We start from the raw sequence: 21,583 nt of genomic DNA, 5'->3' as shown, positions 1-21,583 counted from the left end.
GCCAGCAAGGTCACCTCAGGACCCAAGGTCAGGAGCTGCCATATGGCCCTTTCCTCCCTCTTGACAGGCCTGGGAGGGGCAGGGATGGGGCATTTGGGAGAGTGTGAGGGAGTCAGAGCAGGGTTGGAGCTCTTGAGATCAGGCCTGATGGACGGTGGCAGTCTCCCGGGGACTGGGCTGCAGCAAGTCTTGCCCCGAGGTCATGCCATTCTGCCTTTTGCCTCCCGGCAGATAGGCACCAGGACCTCATCAGCCTCACCAGGGGTGTCAGCGCTTTCAGGGGAAGATCCACTCCCTTTGCAGTTGAACACAGGCTGCTTCGCTCTGCAGCCTTGTGGAGCCAGAAAAGTCTTTAAGTAAGGTCGGTGGTCTGGGGGTGATGAGGCGAGGGATGTCTGAGCCCAGACAGAACACTAGCCTGGTTTTCCCAGCATTTAGGGGGTAGCCATCACTGAAGTAGCTTTCTGGATATTTCAGGGACCTGGAGTTTGCTACGCCTCGACCCCCCACCACGGTGAGGTCTCTGGGACCTAGGAGGGAGGGGTGCTGGGCGGGGCAGTGAGTGCCAGTCTCGGAGGTCTCAGGGCCCGCTTGGGACTCTCCTGGGCTCCAGTGAGTTTGGGTCCCCAGGCCCAGAAGGCGGTGGCCCCCTAATACACCAGCTCTTCCTGGAGGTCCGAGCCATACAGCTCGGCCAGCATCTTGAACCTGGTCCCCCAGTCGTTGAGGAAGTCGTAATCGATGTCAGAGTCAGACGAATCGGTGCCCAGGGAGCGGAGGGACTCGACGACAGACTCAGAGCCTTTGTAGCCGTAGACGTGCAGCGTGTCGTAGGGCAAGCAGCCGCCGTCGTGGTCCGCCTCGACCTTCTTCACCTCGATCATCGCGGCCATCTCCCTGGGCCCGCCGTGTGCCCCGGGCGCGTGCTGCGGCGGCTTCTGCACCCGCGCATACAGCGGCGGCCGTGCGTCTGGCGACAGCCGCGGGGGCTTGGCTCCGCCGCCGCGGCGCACCGAGTTGAGCACCGACACGTCGTAGCTGGTGGTGTCCATCTCGCTGCCGCCCTCCTCGTTGTAGGTGACCAGCTGCTCGTGGATCTCTGGCACGCTCTTGCCGAGGGCATGGACCTGCCTCTGGAGCCGCCACCGCAGGAAGATGAGTGGAGTGATCACTGCTGGACAGCGAGCAAGAGCGACAGCAGTTAGACACTGCCAGGTTGGGGGATCCCCGCTCCGTTCCTTCCTCATCCCCGGAAATTCCAGGGCCAGGACTCCTCCATGACTTGTCCAACACGGACGCCTGGGGCTCCACCCATCCCCGTGGGAGAGTCATCTGTCCCCACACTCTTGGTCCTGCCTGGCTGTCACAAACACTGGTGTGCACGAGCGGAGAGGAACAGAGTGGGGTTCGCTGGAGTTCTTTCTCCTCTCTCCCTCTCAGCTCTGTTTATCTGCATCCTCATTTCCTTCCTCCTTGTCCCACTGTGGCGAATTCTTCCACACCGTGTCCCAAAGGCCCGGAGGCCAGAGGTTGGGGCAGAAATGGGCGAAGGGATGGAATTGGAATTTGGAGTGCAAAGATTCTGAGTCACTACATTGTTGATGACTGTGTTGATGACGGTGGATATTGGTGGTGCCAGTGGACGTGGGACTCATTGCACGGGCAGCAGCCACCCTCTTGAGCACCAGCTGTATATGGGCTGGCACTGCATTGGGCAGGTGCTCATGTTACTTCACCCAACGTAGACATTATTATCCCTATTCTACAGTTAAGCAAACTGAGCTCAGAGAGGCCAGGGGACTTGCCCAGAGTCCCATGTTCAGGCAGTGGTGTAGACGTCGACCGTGCTGCAAGCTCTGAGAAGTGTGGCTGTGTGAGGGACTCAGCTCCCTGAGGGGGGTGTGGACTGTGTGGTACAGAGAGCTCCCCAAATTAGGCTCAGACCATCCCCTGGGCTCTGTCCTTGAGCCTTTCACAAACTGCTGCATACATAAGTATGTGGGATACCCAGGGAGACATCCTTCCTGAGCCTCAGTTTCCTTGTCTGTGAAGTGGAAATGATGACTTCTCTGCTCTGTTTATATTTCGGAAGGTGGTTATGAGGTTAAATGCAATTCTACGTGTGGTAGGGATGCCATCATCATTAATTATTATTAAAAGGGGAATCTGAGTCTGGACCTTCTGCTCCACAAGCTCCAGAAAGGGGTCATATCCAGAGGACCTTTCAGGGGAGACACTGAGGGTGCCCCACTGTATCTGACCTTGTCACTGTGGTGCACACGACCGTGCTCTCTAATCACCCGAAGGCTTCCTGCCCCACCTCATGGCAGGTGAAATGCAGGATAATTGATACACCTCGGAGGAGCCCTCAACCATCAAATGATGGGGTTGGGTGGATAAACACCAGCTCCTCTTCCACAGGTGGAGAGACGCTGAGGTGTAGCTCTGGCTGCCTCCAGGTTCCCAGCGGGTGAAGCTCCTTGTCCATGATGGTCACTTCCCTGATCCCTTGCCCTTCACTAGCTGCCTCCCCTCCCTGCTTGTCTACCCTTTTCCTTAGGAGGTTTCCGGGGAGCACCTCCCAAATAAACTACTTGCACCCAAAACTTTTCCCAGGACCTGCTTCCTGTGAAACCCAAACTAAGGCAAGGCCTAAAATGCTACTAAAATTTCTGAGGCCCAAATAAGGGGGAAAAAAAAAAAAGAAATATCAAGGCTGGAGGAATTCTATGAAAGGAAAGAATGCCCCCAGGACATAGTCTAAACTAGACAATGTTAAATTTTCCACTTTAGAACTGGATTTTTTTTTTCAAAATTAAGTGTTGTGTAAATACATGCCTGAACAGTGCCTAGCACACAGTAAGTGCTCAAAATATGTACGTTCCAGGAGCGACTGTTATGCATAAGTAAGTTATTTTAAAGTGGAGATGGCCTCTCCCCAATGAGTGCAGAGGGGTCTTAAGCCCCCTGCAACCCAGAGGCCTGGTTCGGTGCAGCCGTCATCTTTGTGTCCCACACGTGGACCCTGAAGCCCAGGATGGTGCACAAGCCAGGGCTGCCTTGCAGGCTGGAGGAGGGGCTGGGCCTGAATTCCTGTCCTCTCCTCCTCCTGTGAAGCCCCTCCAGCCTCTCAATCCCACCCTGCCCAGCACTGACCTGTGATGGTGAGGATGCAGACGAAGATGGCCACCAGCGTCTGGATGCTGACGCCTGCCTGGCAGCCACGTCCTCGCAGAAGGTGAACTCCTCGTGCTCGTTGCACTTGCACACGGCCACGGCCAGCGTGCTGGTGCCTGTGAGGCTCGGCTTCCCGTTGTCCGAGATGAGCACGGGCAGGAAGTGGATCTTGACACGCCCCCGGTCAAATTGCCCGTACTTGACACTGATGTTGGCTGTATTATCTGGAAACGCCAAGGCAGTGGAGTCAGGCTCTGCCAGGAGCACCCACCGCCCTAGGCCACATGGCCGGGGAAGCGGCTCCCCAGAGAGCCCTCCCTGACTGCACCAGCCCGTGTATTGCCCGGGCTGTGTGTCTGCCCTTTGCATCGCCTGCCTCATGTTTTAGCCGTTTAAGCGCAGGTCTACTCCTCCACAGATGGGATCTTTTGGAAAGCTGCTTTGACCCAACTTCCAAGAATGGCTCGGCCAGAACGTAAAGTCCCTGCTTTCTGTTTCTGTGGGCGACTGATATGCCTGACCTCATCCCCTTCCCTAAACGCACTCCAGTAACAGGCAGTTTTCTCTTTCAGCTCAATTAATTAATGATTGTTTCAAGCTTTGACAAGCAATCAGGAAAAATAAAGTTTTAAAGTCTTTTAGTATTATGCTAACTTCTAAGGCTGTTTCTGCTATCCCCGAAAAGCCATTGTTATAAAGGAAGCTTACAACAATAAAAACAATGCACGCGTTCCCGCGAGCACAGAGAGAATAGTTCCATATGTAATGGAGGGTTTCCTGGGCAGTCCGGAATGGGGATATGCTCTGATCCAAATATTGGCTCCTCCTCCCAGCTCCAGTCAGCAGTTTCATGTACATAAGAATTCCCCAGGGAGCTTAAACACACTGATCTTCAGACCCCTTCCCCTCCTCCTAACGTGTGCACGTGTGTACACACACACACACACACACACACACACACACACACACACACACACACACACACACCACACACACACACACACACACACACACACACACACACACACAGATTTCTGATTCAGTGATTGTGGGCAGAGGACAGATAATCTGCCCTTTGTAGGCTCCTGGGAGGTTGTAATACCAATGATCAGAAGAGGGCCCAGGATCTACTGAGCCACACTGGGTTGGCACACTCAAGAAGCCAGCTGAGAGCCAAGGAAGCTGCCTTTTAGATTTCAAACAAAAGCCAAATACATTTCATTATTCATCATTAGATTTCAATATTAAATCTATTATGATTGAAAATAAAGGATATGCCATTGACATTTTACGGGAGAAATTAGAGATTTTGACATACATGACATTCACGATGTCAGTGAATCTGAGACCAACAGACTTGCCTCCTGGTTGCATACGGTTGTCCTTGGGGTGGGATTGATGCTCTCTTCCCCATTGTCGATCCCTACTCTGAGGTGGGCATTGGGGATGGGGTGACAGGTGTTTTTGCCACATGATTTACTTCTAAAGACAGTTGAATGTTGAATGGTCCTTCGTTGACTGTCTACACATCACGGACCTTCCCTATCCCACAGGAGGCTCCTTAAGGACAGGCTGTGTCTGATTCCCTGGGTTTGTCCTCTCTTCTCAGGGACCCCACTCCTCAAATTTTCTCAGAGGTGGCAATAGGCTGTTTCAATACAGGGGTCCTCAGCAACCACAGTTTCACCAATCAAGGACAAGCGGAGATCCCAACCTGTGCTGGGTGAAGGATCACTCAATTTAGACCCAAGGGGCATTTTCTCTATTTTTCTGAGGAAGTTGCAGAGGCCATGGAAACCTGTCTACATCGGCTGGCATTAAATCAACTCAGCATCATCACTCTAGAAAGGAAATACTCATCAGAAGCTTGGATTGGTCACTACTGACATCACAGGACCCTCTGGGCTGTGATTGGTGGACCATACCCTGTTCAGGGGCCACCTAGTGGTAAGTCATCATTGTAGCTGAATTAAGACAAAGTTCACTGTATTCTTGGGATTTAGGGTTTCACATTTCCAGTTTGGAGTCTTTGGGAGTGACCTCAAAGCTCCCCATCACAGGACAGTTTGTAATTTTGCAGAGGCACAGAGATTCCAATGTGGGAAGGGATCCATAGCCTGCACCGCGTACCTGTTCTGTGATGCACACCCACTTGGCCATCTTATGGGGAATGGCAGGCCACGTGGACTTGGCAGTTTGGCCAGGGTGGCTCTGACCATCACACAGCCCAGGATTGTACAATGTATGTGGCCAGAGTTGTACAAAGTATCCCATAACTTGCAAATCCCAGTGGTAGCCTGGTCCTTGACCCTGGTTGCTTTAAGACTTAAATAACCTGACCCCTGACCCTGCTAAGAGCCAAGTGACTGGTTTGTTGCGCACCGTGATTATCCGTGAGGGTGAAGTTGCTGTCTTCAGTGCTCAGGGCAAATTTGAACTTCACGTTTTGTGGTGTTATGTTCTTGTCTGTTGCAGAGATCCGCAGGACCAGCTGGAGTGTGTAACACAGAGGATGGTCAGTGGTGGTGTTGGGGTGGCCTGGGGCTCAGTGATGGAGACTTTGGGTTTAGATGTGACCATGGCTGCCTCTCACCTGCAACACTAACATAAATGGCTTTCATAAGGACACTCTTTCTACCAACCCCTGTACCCCCCCAATCTACTCTCCATACAGTGTCTCTTGAGCCTCAGTTTACCCATCTGTAAAATAAGGATAATGTTACTTTCTCCAGGGCTGTTGTACAGGTTACATGAAGCTCAGTAGAACTCCAGCTGACTGGATGGGAGGTTCGGCCCCTAAGCCTGCCCCACCCTCCTACCTGAGCCAGACTCACCTGGCCCTGGGCTGCATTTCTCACACACTTTTGGCTCATAGGGCTGGGCAAATTCTGGGGCGTTGTCATCCACATCCAGAACTTCAACGTGGACCTGCACGATGGATTCTTTGCCTGTGGGTGGTCCCTGCATGGGAGAGGACTTGTCACCACTGGGGACTCAGCTGATGCTGGCCCTGAGTGTGTGGGGTGTGGATAGGTAGTCCTGGAGGGCTGCTCCATGAAAGCTGCTTTTTGGAAGGAGAGGGGGCTATGGACCTCTGAAAGAGAGGCCAGGAGTGGTGTTCTGGATGGAAGGAGTGTGAAAGAGGAAGGGGCAAAGCTTCATATGTAAGAAAGATTACTGATGTATTACTTGTGAGAATCAAAAATGTAAACAATGTAAGTGCATTTAAAAAGGTCTCAATTAAATTAACGAAATCAATAATTTACTTAAGTAATTAAATGGACTTAAGTAAATAAATGTAGGGTTTTTTTTGTTTTTTTTTTTAAAGATGACCGGTAAGGGGATCTTAACCCCTGACTTGGTGTTGTCAGCACCACACTCTCCCAAGTGAGCCACGGGCCGGCACCTAAATGTAGTTAAATTAAAGAAATAAAACAAAATAATTACAAAAAAACTAAAAAGGTAAACAACCTAAAAGATGCTGAGATTGGGTCAATAATTTAGGCCACTGAAAAAGAATGGAATATATGACCATTTACAATGCCCATGTAAATTACGTTTTAAAAATGTAATTAAAAAAGTATTTTAGTACCATGGGAAAATTGTTCTGGAATAAGGTTAAGTAAAAACACAGGATATTTTATACAAATATTATGATCTCACTTATTTAAAAATATGTATAGAAAAAAGACAAGAGAAAATACACTAAAGTGCTAACAGCATTATGAGAGGATTGTTTTCTTCTCCTTTTCTGTATTTTCCATATTTAAAATCTTTCTAATTTTAAAATTATATGAATGGGGAAGGAAGGAGCAAAGATTGGTCTGGAAAACATGTAGGAGTCTGTCCTGAATTTGGGGCATAGCTGCCAGGTTGGGAGATGTGAGGGTCTAGGTGGGCCCAGCAGGGGGCAGGGCCCTCCGGGGTAGCACTGGTGGGGTCTTGGCCACAGTTGCCCCTCTCTGGGCCCTTGGGGGATCCTGGGTACAATGGGAATAGTCCTTCTCCTGGAGGATGGTTGGGATTTTTCAAATAGATAAAGGAAACCCTAACACTTGCCCACAAAAGTTACACAATTTCTGGAGAAACTATCAATCTCAGAGTTGGAAGCTGCTTCAGATTTTGAATCCACCCCATCAACTGGGGCATAAACAACCCCCAAAGGAGTATTTCCCAAACATCCATGATAATAAGAACCACATGACACTTGTTCCATGCACATTCCCAGGCGCCATCTCTGGCTCCCTGGACCAGAACCTTCAGGGAGGTGTCTGAGAAGCTCTGTTTCATAGGTGCCATAGGTAATTCTTATCACAGAGACATCTGCGCACCTGCTTTATAACAGTGCTTCTCAAACTATGATGTGCAAGAGATTCTGATGTTCAATATGGGGGTGAGGACCAAGATTCTACACTTCCAGCAAGGTCTTAGGAGATGCAGATGCTACTGGTTCAGGGACCACACTTGGGCATGGAAGCTCCATCACATCCCAGCCAAGGGGTGCTTCAGCAGGTGCTTGGAATGCCTTTAGAGACCCCAAATGACAGATTATGCCAGTTTTGAAAGAATGAGGGTAAAGGAAAAGAGCCCAGGTCCCCTGGCAGATGGGGTCACTCACCACTAGAATCCAGTTCTTCAGCCTCCACAGTCAGGTTATACCAGGGGTAGATTTCTCTGTCCAGTTCTTTCTCATTGTAAATGTTCCCTTGCTTGGTTATTCGGAAGAATTAGCCCTTGTCACTAGTTCTCCGGATGGAGTATCTGCCAGGGAAGAGAGTTTTATGGCTTTCATTGTTCTTTGCTGAGTCCAAACTCTCAGCATGACAGACAGGGCACTTCAGGACCTGTCCCCTGCATGCTTCCCCACCCTCCTCTTTCACGGCTCGTTGCACTCCAGCACTCACAACACTGAGCAGACCCACACAGCAACAGAGGGATCCAGGGGGTGGGATAATATCTGTGGTCTTAGCAATGGTGCTGTCACCAGGCTGAAGGTGCTACCTGAGACCATCAATAGCATTTTCAGAGTTGGGTAGGTGACACTCTACAACACCTGGAATTGGTTTTTGTGATCAGTGAAAAGAAAGTTGAGCAAGAGCTAGGAAGAAATGCAAAAGAACCTGGAAGAGATAAGAAATAATTAAAAAGAAATTACATTTGTGAAGTAAAAATTTGGAACGTTCCTTCAGAAATCAGGAAAAAAGTTACAAAGAGATTAATATACATATATGAATCTATATATGAATCTATATACACACATACGTATACACACACACAAACACACACACACACACACGCACACACACACACGCACGCACATATTTATATATAGCTACAGTTTGAGTTGTGTTCCCCAAAGTTTCATAACAGTGTTGAGAGTGGGAAACCTCAACATGGTAATTGAAAGGCGGGGTCTTTGGGAGGTGATTAGATTGTGACGAGACTATGCCTTCGTGAGTGTATTGATACATTCATGTAGAGATAAGTTGATGGTTTAGTGGGTGGTAATAAGTGTGGTTCTGATGGCTTTATAAGGAGAGTGAGGGAGTGGGTCAGCTCTCTTACTCCTGCCTTTCTAGCCATGTGATACTCTGCCTCGCTGTAGAGTGTCACCACCAACAAGAGCAAGGCCCTCACCACATGTATTCACTGGACTTTTGACTTCTGAGCCTCCAACACTCTAAGCAATAAATGTCATTTCTTTATAAATTATCCAGGTTCAGGTATTCTGTTATAAGCAACAGACATGGACTAATATATATATATATATTACTGAGGAAAAATTCCAGAACAAATAGAATGGAAGAAATGACAAAAAATAAAACTTTTCTGATCTGAAGAAAGGCCTAAGTCTACAGATTAGAAGATGTCATCGATATCAGGCATAATTGTAAAAAGAGAACAATATTTGAGCATATCCTGATGACACTTTGAATTTCAAGGCTATGTGAAGGAATTGAAAAAGAGTCCAGACAGAAAAAATACATTCTTTGTAAAGAAAGACGAATCAGATTCACCCCGGATTTCCTTACAAAATTAAATGCTATCACACATTGATAGCAATTTTGAAAGATAGTGTCTGTGATCTCAGGACTATATGAGCACACCTAGGTGTATTAAAATAAGAAAGCAAAGCAAGTAAGGAATTTGTAAATATGCAAGAGCCAGAAAGTATATCACCTCCAAAAATGGGTCCTAAGTTTTTTTTTTTTTTTTTTTTAAACTTACTCCATCTAACCAAGAAATGTCTCAACATAAAGTAAAATCCTGGTTTGGAAGGAATTAAAATGAAACTATTGATTTCTTTATCATAAATGGGAAAGCAATGGTGTGTGTGTGTGTGTGTGTGTGTGTGTGTGTGTGTGTGTGTGTGTGTGTGTGTGTGTGTGTCTGTGTGTGTGTGATATTTTTAACTAGAAAATATAGGTCTAGGAAAACATTTAAAATTTCAAAAGTAGAAGTAAATCTACAGGTAGAAGTAAAAATAGATGTATTCCATCCAATTATCTAGGAGAAAAAAGAGAAAGAAAAAATAGGCTGTATAGCAAAGGTGAGGGTAAAGAAAAAAGCCATTAAGTTTAAGAAATGGGAAATATAAAACAAGATAAAAGAAGTAAGATTAAACTTATCATTTATAATGAAAATGCAAATACATTAAACACAAAGCATCTCAGTGTAGATTAAAAAGCAATGCCAACTACATTCTATTTTCAAGAGACAACTTAATGCCAGATGACCTAGAAAAATTAATAGTAAGGGCTAGAACATTTATGTCAGGCAAATATAAATAACATGAAACCAGGACTGACAAACTTAACATCAGGCAACATGGAATCGAAGGCAAAATGTTTAAGCAGAACAAACTGGGTAATTTCCTAGGGATAAAAGTTACAAACCTACTGAAGGTAAAGTAGTTACAAACCTTTGCATATGCAAAGCAAAAGTTTAGATATCCTAGGAAGAAATGAACAAAAATACAATTGTATTACTGCACAGGATGAGCTAATACAAAAACCAAATAACACCCTATCACTCGTAAATGAAAAGAAATAAACCAAGTAAATCTCTTAAATAAACCACTGGGTCAAAGGGAAAACAAAAACTGTAATCACAGAGTATTTAGAATGCAATGGTAATGAAAGTAGTAGTCCTAAAATATGAGATACGGCCAAAATGGAGGGACATATTTTGACCTTAATAAGAAGACCTAGTACCATAGAAATGTTAACTCTTCCAAAATTGATATATAAACACGATTCTTATTAGAATTCTAGTTTTTTTTAAAAAACAGGTAAAAGATTTTTAAAGTTCATACGAAAGAATAAAAGAGAATGGATAAAAATTATATAAAATAAAAAAAAAAGCAAGGGAGGGCTTGCCTTATATGTAGTGAAATTTAGCATAAAGCTTCTGGAATAAAACAGATTGGCTCTGCCACAGAACGATAGAATAAAGAATTCAGAAATAGATTGGTTGTTCTCTTGATGGTCATATCTCGCTAGATGGGACCTGTGGGAACCATGGTCTAAAGGAAGGCTTCAAGGTAGAGCAGAGGACAGACAGCTCTGGATGGCCAGGACCATGCAAAGTGGGGTGCGCAGGCAGGACAAGGTCCCAGCAGCCCAAGTGGGTTAGTGGAAGATCTTGGGCTACTCCTTCTGCCTCTGCTACTTCCCATGCAATGCTGGGAGAAGCCAGTTTTCCTCTCTGAGTCCTGGACTCAGACGAGCAGACATAAGAACATCAGTGCCAGAATTGTCATTGTCATTGTCATCAACACAACCACCAAGTGCTTACCCAATTCTGCACCAAATCTCATTGGGGTCTATGGCTATCACCACGACAATCAGAGGTTTCTTCTGGTTCTCCCACAGCTGGAAGTGGTAGAAGAGCTGCTGGAAGTTGGGGGGGCTCATCCATATCTGTGATGTTGATGATGACGTGGGCTATGTTTCTGCTGGAGGTGCCTCTCAGGTATCCGAGGTTGATGGTGTGGTCCATGGCCTCGATGGTGAAGCTGTATTGCCGGATACGTTCATAGTCCAGGGGCTGCATTAGGGGAACGTTATGATGAGCACCTGCTCTGAGCTAAGGAGGTGGCATGTCGTCTTCACAGCAACCCTGCACGGTAGTACACGGTTGCCCATTTTGTGATGAGGAGCCTGTGGCCCGGACTAGTGATATGTCCAAGGTTATCAAGAGAGAGGCTGGGCCTGGCATCTGTTTTCAGCTACCCCCATTTCATCTCAGCAGCCTCATGACCGCACCCCAACCCTGGCTCTGTGCCTGACCCCGTTGCGATTAATGAGGACATACAATGGATCAGCCATGGTCCTGCTCCCAGACTAGTGGCTCTATCCGCTGGTCCTTAAGGACTTGCCTTTTCTTTATGCCTTTTCCAAGGATGCTTCTCCTCCCCTTCATGCCTGATGAACTGCTGCTCATCCCTCAAGAAGCCAATCAGAAGCAATCAGATGCCCTCTCAGAAGCCCCTCCTGAGGAGGTGGTTGCTCCCTGCATGGTGTTGATACATAGCACTCAACACATCCGGCTATCCTTTATGTTTATATGTCTGTCTCTCCCACTCACTGAGAGCTTCATTGACTCTGGAGGTTGTGTTCTCCCCTGGGTATCTTTAGTCCCCAGCATGGGGCAGGGCCAGAGAGGGACTCAGGCCCAGGACTCTGAGTCCTCTACATGGCAATCCCGGAGCCATTCTTATGCCCCGACAGGACTTTCCCTCCTCTCCCAGATACAGTGGATCTGACTTCTCTGTCAGAACCAGCCACTGTCCTTGGCCACCCATGTCCTGTTCCCAGGCACTCATTGTTTTCTTACTTGCTGATGGCTTTTTACTGGCCAGGACACAGTGCAGGCCAGGAAGTGCCAGGGAGTTAATGCCCCCAGGAGCAGCCCTCAGTCAACACTGCAGGGGTTTGGTGTATAAATACCCCAGCTCCCTTGCCCTCAGCTCTGCAACTCTGAGTTGTGTTCAATACTGTGCCCTGGAGGTACCCACTTGCCTACACTCCCATTAATGAGCCCAATATTAGCTTCCTTCTTTTCACATGTTGACATTCCTGGGGCTTCCTGGGATCACCTCCCACATAAATGATTTATAACCAAATCCTTGTGTCAGGGTTTGCTTCAGGGGTAACCTAGCCCAAGACACTGGGTTGCAGTCTCCATGAGCTCATGGCCATCTCTGAGCTGACCCAGAATGTTCTCCTTTGCTGGCTTCCGGCTCAGGAGCAGCCCCTGGGCAGAGGATGCCAGGAACCCCAAACCCCGCATCTGATGTCATTGCCACAGGCAAGCCTACAAACCTTCATGGGCTTGATGATGCCCTCATTGTGGGTGGGGTCTGTCTCGATGGTGAAAGTGTCCCTGTACTCACCTTGCGCGATGTTCTACTTGGTCATCCAGTTCTGGGGCTCATCTAGGTCCTCCACAAAAGAGAGCCCAAGGGGCTTCCCACGCGGATGGCTTCAGGCACCACAAATGTGTACATGGCTGATGCAAATAGTGTGCCCCAAAGGGCAGTGGGTTAATCAGATAGACAAGGTGATTATACCTTTATATTATCCTACCTTATATTGATACAGGAAATGGACATGGATGAAATAATGATAACAACGATAATAATAAAACCCCTGGGATTCTGGCAAAGAGGTCTGCCCTATCTGTCCATCCCTCCATCCCTCTATTCATCCAAGTAGTTATTGAGCACCTACTGTATGCCAGTCACTTTGCTAGGGGACCTATCAGTTGACAAGAGAGACAAGTTCTGCCTTCAGGGAGTGTTTGCTGCGCACAATGAGGCCACTCCAGGAGAACTGGCCTGTCTTTGTGTGGCCGAGACTCTGAGTTGTGACATCCAGCACCAGAGGATGCAAGTGGACAGAGCCACGTGACTTTCTGGCCCGGCCTCAGCCAGGGCATGGGAAAAGCTGTTGGCACACATATTTTGGGGGACAATCAGTCTGTGGTTGGCGTCAGAGCCCAGCCCTGGCTCTGGATACAGAGCTTTGCTGTCCCTCTGCTCTTTGGCTTGTGGGAATTTTCTAGCTGGGGCTTGAGTCTCAGGGCCTGGATTTTCCTGAGCCCATAGGATCTGGGTGAAACTGCTCCTATCTGTAGTGGGGCTCTGGGCACAGGGGTAGCATCCAGCAGGGGGCATGGTTCCCTCTCATCTGTGAGAATGTGGTTCAGGATGAAAGAAAGGCCCCTCCCTGCACCAAAAGGACTCCTCTAGGCCTTAGGTCAACCCGGGGATGGGTAGAGAGGGAGACGGACTCAGGGCTCCTCCTCCAGAGCCCCCAAGTTATTGAGTCCGGAGTGCTCCAACCCCCGACCTCCCCAGCACCCTAAAGGAGGGGCTCACTCTTGACGAGGATGGGGAAGTTGTCATTGACTTCTTGCAGAGTGACCAGCACAGTGGCCATGCCCGAGTTCCCCCAGAGGCCCCGGGTGTCTAGTGCCTCCACCATGATCTCATATCCGGCTTGCAACTCTCGGTCCAAGTTATTGGTTGTCATGAGAATGAGTCCTGTAAAAGTGTCCCAGCTGGAGCCATGTTACCTAGGAGCTTTTAGAAAATACTGATGCCTGGTCCCTAGCCAGAGAGAACCTGACTTAAAAGCTCCGCAGTTGATTCCACTATGCAGCCATAGCTGAGAACCACGAGTACACATCCACTATTTCCACAGCCTGCACTGTGAGGCCAAAGCTGGTATACAGCAATTTGGTCCAATATTGGTCCTAGCCACCTGGAGCACTGTGTTGAGAAAGGTCGTGAGGACACATCCAGGCTCAGAGTGAGAGTGCTGTGATGGATTAATGATGTCTGTCTTCGTGCACCGCAGGATAGCAATGGTATCTGTGCGATGCACTTGACATCCCTCTGGAAGACAGTGAGCCCAAGGACTGACCATCTAGTTTCCAGACTCAGTCCTTACAGTTTTTTAAGTCACAAAAACTATGTGGCTATGCTCACTCTATACGTTATCAAATTCAGACTTCACAGCTACACTACAAAACCAATATAGGCATTCCTATTTTCTAGATAAGGGAACTAAGACTCCCAGAGTTTAGTTGAGTTATCCAAGGTCTCTAGAGGGGGTTGGTAGCAGAGCCGGAGTTTGGAAACCAGATCTGTCTGAACCTGTACCCAGAGCTGCTAACCAGCATTCTCTGTTGCCTCTCGGTCACTGCTTGGGTAACAAGATCCTGCTTTTGTTCCCTGGACTTAAGTCCATGTCTTGGGCACCTGTCTGCTTCCTTCGTCCCTGACCAGCCACCTTGTCTTTGCTTGTGATACTGACCACCTCCATGGGACAGGGTGGTTCAATGATTGGTGACAACTGTCAGACTGGGTTCCTCACAGCATCTGCACCTGGAATATTCACAGCCCTCATCCCCCATCCCCCAAGTCGGTGCCTGCCCAGGACTGTTAGTCACACAGACCGGAATTATCGATGGAAAAATAATTTTCTCCCTTCAGGACTTGGTACAAGACAGAGGTGTGATCTGCCACAGTGTGGTCATCTGCGTCCACTGCTGTCACACGGAAGACCGAGGTCCCTGCAGAGAGAGAATCCTGAGGTTGCTGCCCTGAGACTGCTGGCCCCTCACCTCATCCCTGGATGAGGGCAGATGGGACTCAGGCTATTCCCTGTCTCAACCTTCCCAGGTCTTCAGGGAGAAAAGGCTGCTTTGTTTCCTGAGGAGCTGGCATGAGGACAAAGTGCTGGCAGTGATGGGGGCCCAGCCAGGCCACCCATGAAGGGAGGCAAAGAACAGGTGGATTGTGCATTTATGAGGGAAATTAGGGAGAGGGCAGAGGGTTGGGTTCAGGTGGAGAAACCAAGGAGAGTAAGGGCTTTTCTCCATCTCCTGGAAGGGTGAGGACAAGGAAATGGGAAGGTTCCCCCAAAGGAGTGGTGTCACATCTCTCATCACCCCCTTAAACTCCAGGGTCCACATTTAACAGGAAGTTCTAGTCTCATGGCCCTGGCTAGGGACCCTAGACTGAGCGGGTGGAGAGGGAAGCCCTTTTCTGGTACCGTCTGGAGAATAGGGGAGGACTGAGGAAGGAATAATAACCTCCTGAACCTGGAGTCCAGGCTGGTGACACGTCTTATGGCCAGGGTTCTGCCCTCCACCCCACTACTACACGGCCTCTCGAGATGACTCTTCTTGCATTAGTAGCAGGGCTTGGTATTCTTCATGTACAAAGGCTACACTCTTGGTGTGCCAATCCTGCGGGTCAGAGGCAGTGGGTGGGATTTGCTCTAAAGAGTAGTGGGATATGTGTGTCTCTGATGGCCAGGGGTCAGTCCATTACTAGGTCTGAGCTCAGTTCATGATCAGGATCAGGGCTCAGTCCATGACTAGGTTCAGAGCTCTGTCTGGGGCCAGCTCAGAGCTTAGTCTTTAGGGACCAGAGTTTCAAGTCATATAAAGTGGCAACACAGTCGTTATAACCACTGCCCTGAACTCACTGAACCCTGACCCCAGGCAGTGAAGTGGTTGATGTGAGAAGTGCCTCCAGGATGGGGATGAGGGAGAGAAGATGGAGGGGGACAGACTGGGCACTTGCCCACAGCCGACATCTCGGGCACAGATGCATTGAACAACCGGTGCATGAACACAGGCCAGTTGTCATTCACGTCGTGAACTTTGATGGTGAAACTGGAAGGAGAATCCATGTCTCTGTTGGTGTCGTTGTCCACGATGAGGGCAATGAGGTGGTACTCGGAGGTCTTCACCCGGTCCAGCCTCTCAAAGGCATACACGTCTCCTGTGTCCTCGTTGACCCGGACGACCTTGCCGACAGACTCTCCTCTGATCAGGTACCTGGCATTCTTTCTGTTCACGCTCGACTTGATCTAGGAAATAAGAGGCAACATGAGCTGGGAATGGGCAGTGGTGGCTGTGTGCGCGTGCATTCATGTAGGTATGTGTGTATGCACGTGTGCATGTGCGTGTATGTTCATGTGTGTGTATGTGCACGTGTGTGTGTGCATTGGCGTGTGGTGCTATGCAGGGGTCCTAGATGTGACACTGAGGCTTTTAACAAGGGCCTCGACTGGTCACCAGAGAGTTGTTCCTGCCCAGGTCACTGCAAACACCACATTGGTGTGAGTTGCGTAGCAGCACCCAATGTGCCTAGAACGATACCTGGGACATAGTAGGTGCTTAGAAAACATTTTTTGAGTGGAAGAATATACTTGGTGCCATTGGAAGGCAAGAGAGATTTTTGCCCCTTTGCAGTCACTTAATTTCTCTGAGTGGTTGTTAACTCATTTGAAAAATGAAAACAATATCGCTTCTGATGTTGATGTTGAGTTGCTCTATGAGCACAACAGCCCTTTTGAAAATGAGTTCCAGGAAACACTGGCCTCCTTTGCTGTTCCACACAGTCAGTGGTGTGCTCAAGCTGGCTTGTGTCAGTGTGGCTTTCAAGAGCCAACTTAAGTTTTCAGGAATATTTGTGAGTTGGTTGTTAAACATAGCCATTATTAAACATGGAATTCTATAAACTTACAATTAAATAAATCAAATTAAAAACAAAGGTAACAGATATTCAGAGTTCATCACTTCTAAACTATTTTACTGTGTTCAAGAGGTTAATTATGTCTGTTATTCTGTATGATGGAAATACTAAATAATGATGTGTTATCCACATCTTTTCCCAACTCTGCCCACAGTGACGTCACACTGGTTGATTGAAATCAGACATGGTGAGAGTATTTACACCACGGAATTGGCAATTGCTGCAGATCAGGATCTTTTCCCCTGGAGAGCCAGTTGTCAAACATTTATCAGCACACCGTTGGTCCCAGTCAATTTAGTTTTGGAATGGTCACAGTCTCCTGGAGACTGTGATTGTATAGTCCTGTAGAAAAGAATTCCAATGAGCTTTCTTTAACTCAGGATTTCCCATACTTACTAGGCCACTGAACTATATAATTTTTGTAACACATAGTATTGGTGTCCTAAGATATGTGTGTTTCTGATGGCCAGGGCTCAGTTCATGATCAGGATCAGGGCTCAGTCCATGACTAGGGTTAGGGCTCTGTTTATGATCAGGATCCGGGCTCAGTTCTTATCGAGGGTCAGGGTCAGTCCATGATCAGTATGAGGGCTCAGGGTCATTGGCGCCCTTGGTTGGAGCAGCATCAGCAGGGTGGCAGGGTGAGAAGCCAAATGGCAGAGTGTAGGGAAGAGTCTGGAAGGTGAAGGAGTGGAGGCAGATAGTGAAGACCCTACCTCTTGGATGGACAGGGAGGGGGAGAGGTTGGCAGCTGGTGCGGGCAAATCCTCTGGGGGCAGTGCTGTGGTACGTACGGGGCAGGTAGTTTCCGAGGTGATTTCAAGGCCCAGAGGCTGGGAGGTACAATGAGTAGCTGGACAGCAAGCAAGGAAGCCACCAGCTCTGTAACTGTGGCCTGTGGGGATAATGGGGACTCAAGGAGAGGGGACCATCTGGGGCCTTGCATGAGTTGCTCAGGGTTAGGATAGCACGGCAGTTTTCAAATTTGCTTCTGGATCGGTGCGTTAGAACCCGCGAAGGCAGGAACTGTGGTGGGAGGGCACATCAGCTTGGACCTATTTTACTGGAGTTCTGCAGATGATTTCATGTAAATGGAAGTTTCTGTTTTCCTGTAGGCTGATGTTTCCTAAATAGACTTTATTTTTTAGAACAGTTTTAGATTTACAGAAAAATTGGTAAGTACAGAGAGTTCCTATATGACTATTCATCTTTACCCTTAGTATTAACATCTTACATTAGTGTGGTACATTTGTTATAACGAATGGACCAATAATGATAGATTATTATGAACTAGTATCCATCATTTATGCATATTTCCTTAGTTTTACTTCATGTCTTTTTTCTGTTTCAGGATCCCATCCAGTTCACCACATGACATCTAGTCATCGTATTTCTTTAAGCTCTTTTGGGCTGTGACATTACCTCAGACTTTCCTTGTTTTTGATGACCTTGACAGTTTTGAGGAGCACTGGACAGGTATTTTGTAGGGTGTCCCTCTAATGGAATTTGTCGAATGTCTTTCTCATGAGTAGACAAGGGTTATGGGTTTCTGGGAGCCTCTCCCGCTTTCTAATACCACCGTATTTGGACATTAACATCTCAATGCCAAAAGCCAAGCTGACCCATATTTATGGATTCAGAAGGCTGCTCAGGAATGTCTCCTGTTGTCCATCCAGGTCTGTAAAGAAAGGCTCCAGGCTCTGACCTTGATAAACAGGGACTTCCTTCCCTTGGATTACATCCTTGGGAGCCGGGAGGTGATCCTTAGAGCACTGTCCTAGCCTTTCCCAGGTACTCTTGTTTCTTCTCCAGGTGGATCCTCTGTCCCTGGCCCTGTGCAGGGTGCCGAGTGAACGCTGTTGACAGATGGTGGCAGACCCAGCACTCTTTCTGCTGCGGGCAGGCCCTGGGCGAGCCCTCCACAGTGGCATGTGATGCAGGTGGCCCCGGTTTCTGCTGACACTCCCTGTCTTACCCCACAGATTTTCCTTGGAACTAGCCATTCTCTTCAGAGGCTGATTCATGGCACAGTTATCCCACTGGGAAGGTCATAGGTGGGTTGACTATATTTTCCTCTATGACACAGAGCTCACATTCATGCTGAGAGTCAGGAACCTAGCCCTTAAAGGTTCTGTCCTGGTCTCACTTTGTGGTCCTGGGCAAATTCTTCCCCTCTGAGTGGCCATGCTGGAGTATTAAAATTTGCCATCCATTCTGGATAGCAAGAAAAGCCTATGGGCATAGTCAGCTGGCTGGGGGTGGGGCTGTGAGTGGAAATTCCCAGTTGGCCCCACCTGCTTCCTTTAGCTGGCAGGGCTTTTCTGGTGCTTCAGCCAGACGGGGATTTCTCTAGGACCAGAGGGCACCACTCACCACCACCACTGGAAGAGTACTTTGCCTGACATATTCTGCCCTTCTAGACTAGGGTGGGCAAACTGTTTCTGCAAAGGGCCAGATAGTAAATACTTTCAGCTTTGTGGGCCATATGGTCCTCGTCACAACTTCTTAACTCTGCCATCATTGCATGAATTCTTAAATGAGTTGGTGTGACTGGTGACTGTTCTAAGAAAACTTTATTTACCAGACTGGGCTGTGGGCCAGATTTGGCCCACAGGTGGTTGTTTGCTGACCCCTATCTCCATGAGGTTGGGAACCATGCCTGTTTTTGCCTACAGTTGACTTCCCAGTACCCAGTCAAGTGCTTGAAACCGACCTTACTTTCTCTAGTACACTGACCCATTCTTTCTTGTGACCAATGTTCAGATTCCAAGAAGCTGATGTGGTGAGATTTTAATGCACTCAGAAACCTTCTTCCTCACCAAAAACTCTCAAAATACCTCCTCCATCTAACTGTCACTGCATGTGAAATTCCATCATGTGGACCATTCCTTTGAATTAGACTGGAGAGTTTTGACATCAATGACAATTTGACATGGTGAGACAATTCAGCAGTCACTCAGATTAGCTCCGAGCTCTAGGAAGGTGGGCTTGGATGGATACGTTTTAAAGGAGGACAAAATGAGGGTCAGAGCCCTAGGCACTGGCTTAGAGGTGGGCCAGGCACTTCACTCTGAGTGTCCTGGAATTTGAGGAGTGGTGTGGGGGTCATGGAAACAAGGATGAGATGCTCTGAGAGAAATGGGTTTTTGAGCAGGTTCAGAAGCCTAGACCAGGGTTGGCAAACTATGGCCTGGATGGTTCACTTTGTTATCAGCACAATTTTGTAGATGGCTGCTCAGGCCTTTCCAGATCTCTCAGAGGAGAAAATTTAGTGACAGCTTTGGCTGGCTCTGCCCTACGCCCTGAGCCCGCAGATGAGGCTAGCCTTCTCAGGCTGAGCATGGGGTGGTCCTTCTGCCAGTGCTGTCTTGTCTACGGACTGAAGGCTGGGAGAAAATGAACCATGGTGCTCACCATCACCTATACCACCACCTCCATCATCTCCATGATCACCATCATTATCACCTTCTCCTTCATGACTGCCATCGTCACAATCACCACTACTATCACCATCATCACTACCACCACCACCACCACCACCACCACCACCTACACCTTCACCACCACCATCATCTACCCCTTCACCATCAACATCATAACTTCCATCACTACCACCACCACCATCAGCACCCTCACCTTCCCCTTCACTATCACCAGCACCACTACCACAACTATCACCTCTACCATTTTTACCCCGACTGCCATCACCCTCACAATCATCACCTCTACCCCCACATCCATCAAAATATCTACCACCATCTTTACCATTATTATCATCCCCACCACCACTGTCACTATGGGCCAGCTGCTGATGGCTTCTCCTGGCCTGGGGCCTGAGCATTACCTTGCCCACATAGTGGGGCACTGAGGTGTTTCTCTCTTCATCGATGTGCATCTGGTTCCAAATCTAGTCTCTCTTCTGTTGCCAGAGGGTGGGCAGCATGCTGGGAGTGTTCAGTTGGGCAGGGTTAGTGCCTGCTGTTGCTGCTGCAGCTGCCACCAGCGAGCCCAGGCAGGCGCCCAATACAGCGACCAGGATCATGAGCCTCTGCACCTTTCCAGGAGAGACAGATCTGGGGAAAGAGGAGAGATACCATCAGGGCATGGTGGCTACTGCCCAGGGTTGTGGGCATCTCCCATGGAGAACTGAACAACCTTTGTCCATTCACTCCTTCACCCTTCACTCTCAGATGACACCAGCAGAACCAGACCCTGTCCATGCCCCCAAAGAGCTCAAACTCTGGGAGGCAGAAGACAGACACAGAAATAATTCCTACTTGCAGGCCATGCGTGCTAGAATGGAAGGAAGTGCTGGGGATGTGAGAACCCAGAAGAGGGGCTGCAGGAAGGGTCTCCCAGAGGAGGGGGTGATGTTGATGCTGATGGTAGCTCCAAAAGCTCTATGCATGAGCTCCAGAGCTCATGCCTGGAGAGAGACAAGGACCCACAGGGTGCAGGATGAAATGGGCTCCTCCCCTGGCTGTCCCCTGAGGGAGAGGTTGGACTCTGTACATCCCAGGAGGTTTCTAAACTCGAATAACATTTCCCCAGGCCCCAGGCCTGGCGCCAGGCTGGCCTCACTAGGACCTAGGGTGTCTGATCTGGGCGAGCTGACCTCTAGGCCCGCTGACATTAGCAATCAAGGCCCCTGCCCTCTGGTTCCTGCCTCTGGCCCAGAAGGAAGTGGACTCCTAGGGTGGGGGTGGAAATGTGGGGTCTTTTGTTCAAAAGTTGGTGGGCCCAGAATGCAGGTGCCACGTGCCCGGCAGAGGGCCCTGCCTCCTCCAGGCCTCAGTTCCTCAGCCGCAAAGGAGGGGGTCGAGCAGGGAGAGATCTCACGCCCTGGAC

At 48.7% G+C, this 21,583-nt stretch overlaps 1 pseudogene; it reads right to left on the bottom strand.

The window, feature by feature from the left end:
- Nucleotides 1–650: 650 nt before the first annotated feature.
- Nucleotides 651–20,801, bottom strand: LOC134389046 (cadherin-5-like; annotated as a pseudogene).
- Nucleotides 20,802–21,583: the final 782 nt, after the last annotated feature.

The sequence above is a fragment of the Cynocephalus volans genome, chromosome 10 (assembly GCF_027409185.1).
Source record: "Cynocephalus volans isolate mCynVol1 chromosome 10, mCynVol1.pri, whole genome shotgun sequence".
NCBI lineage: Eukaryota > Metazoa > Chordata > Mammalia > Dermoptera > Cynocephalidae > Cynocephalus > Cynocephalus volans.
This window is presented reverse-complemented; position numbering and strand designations above follow the sequence as displayed.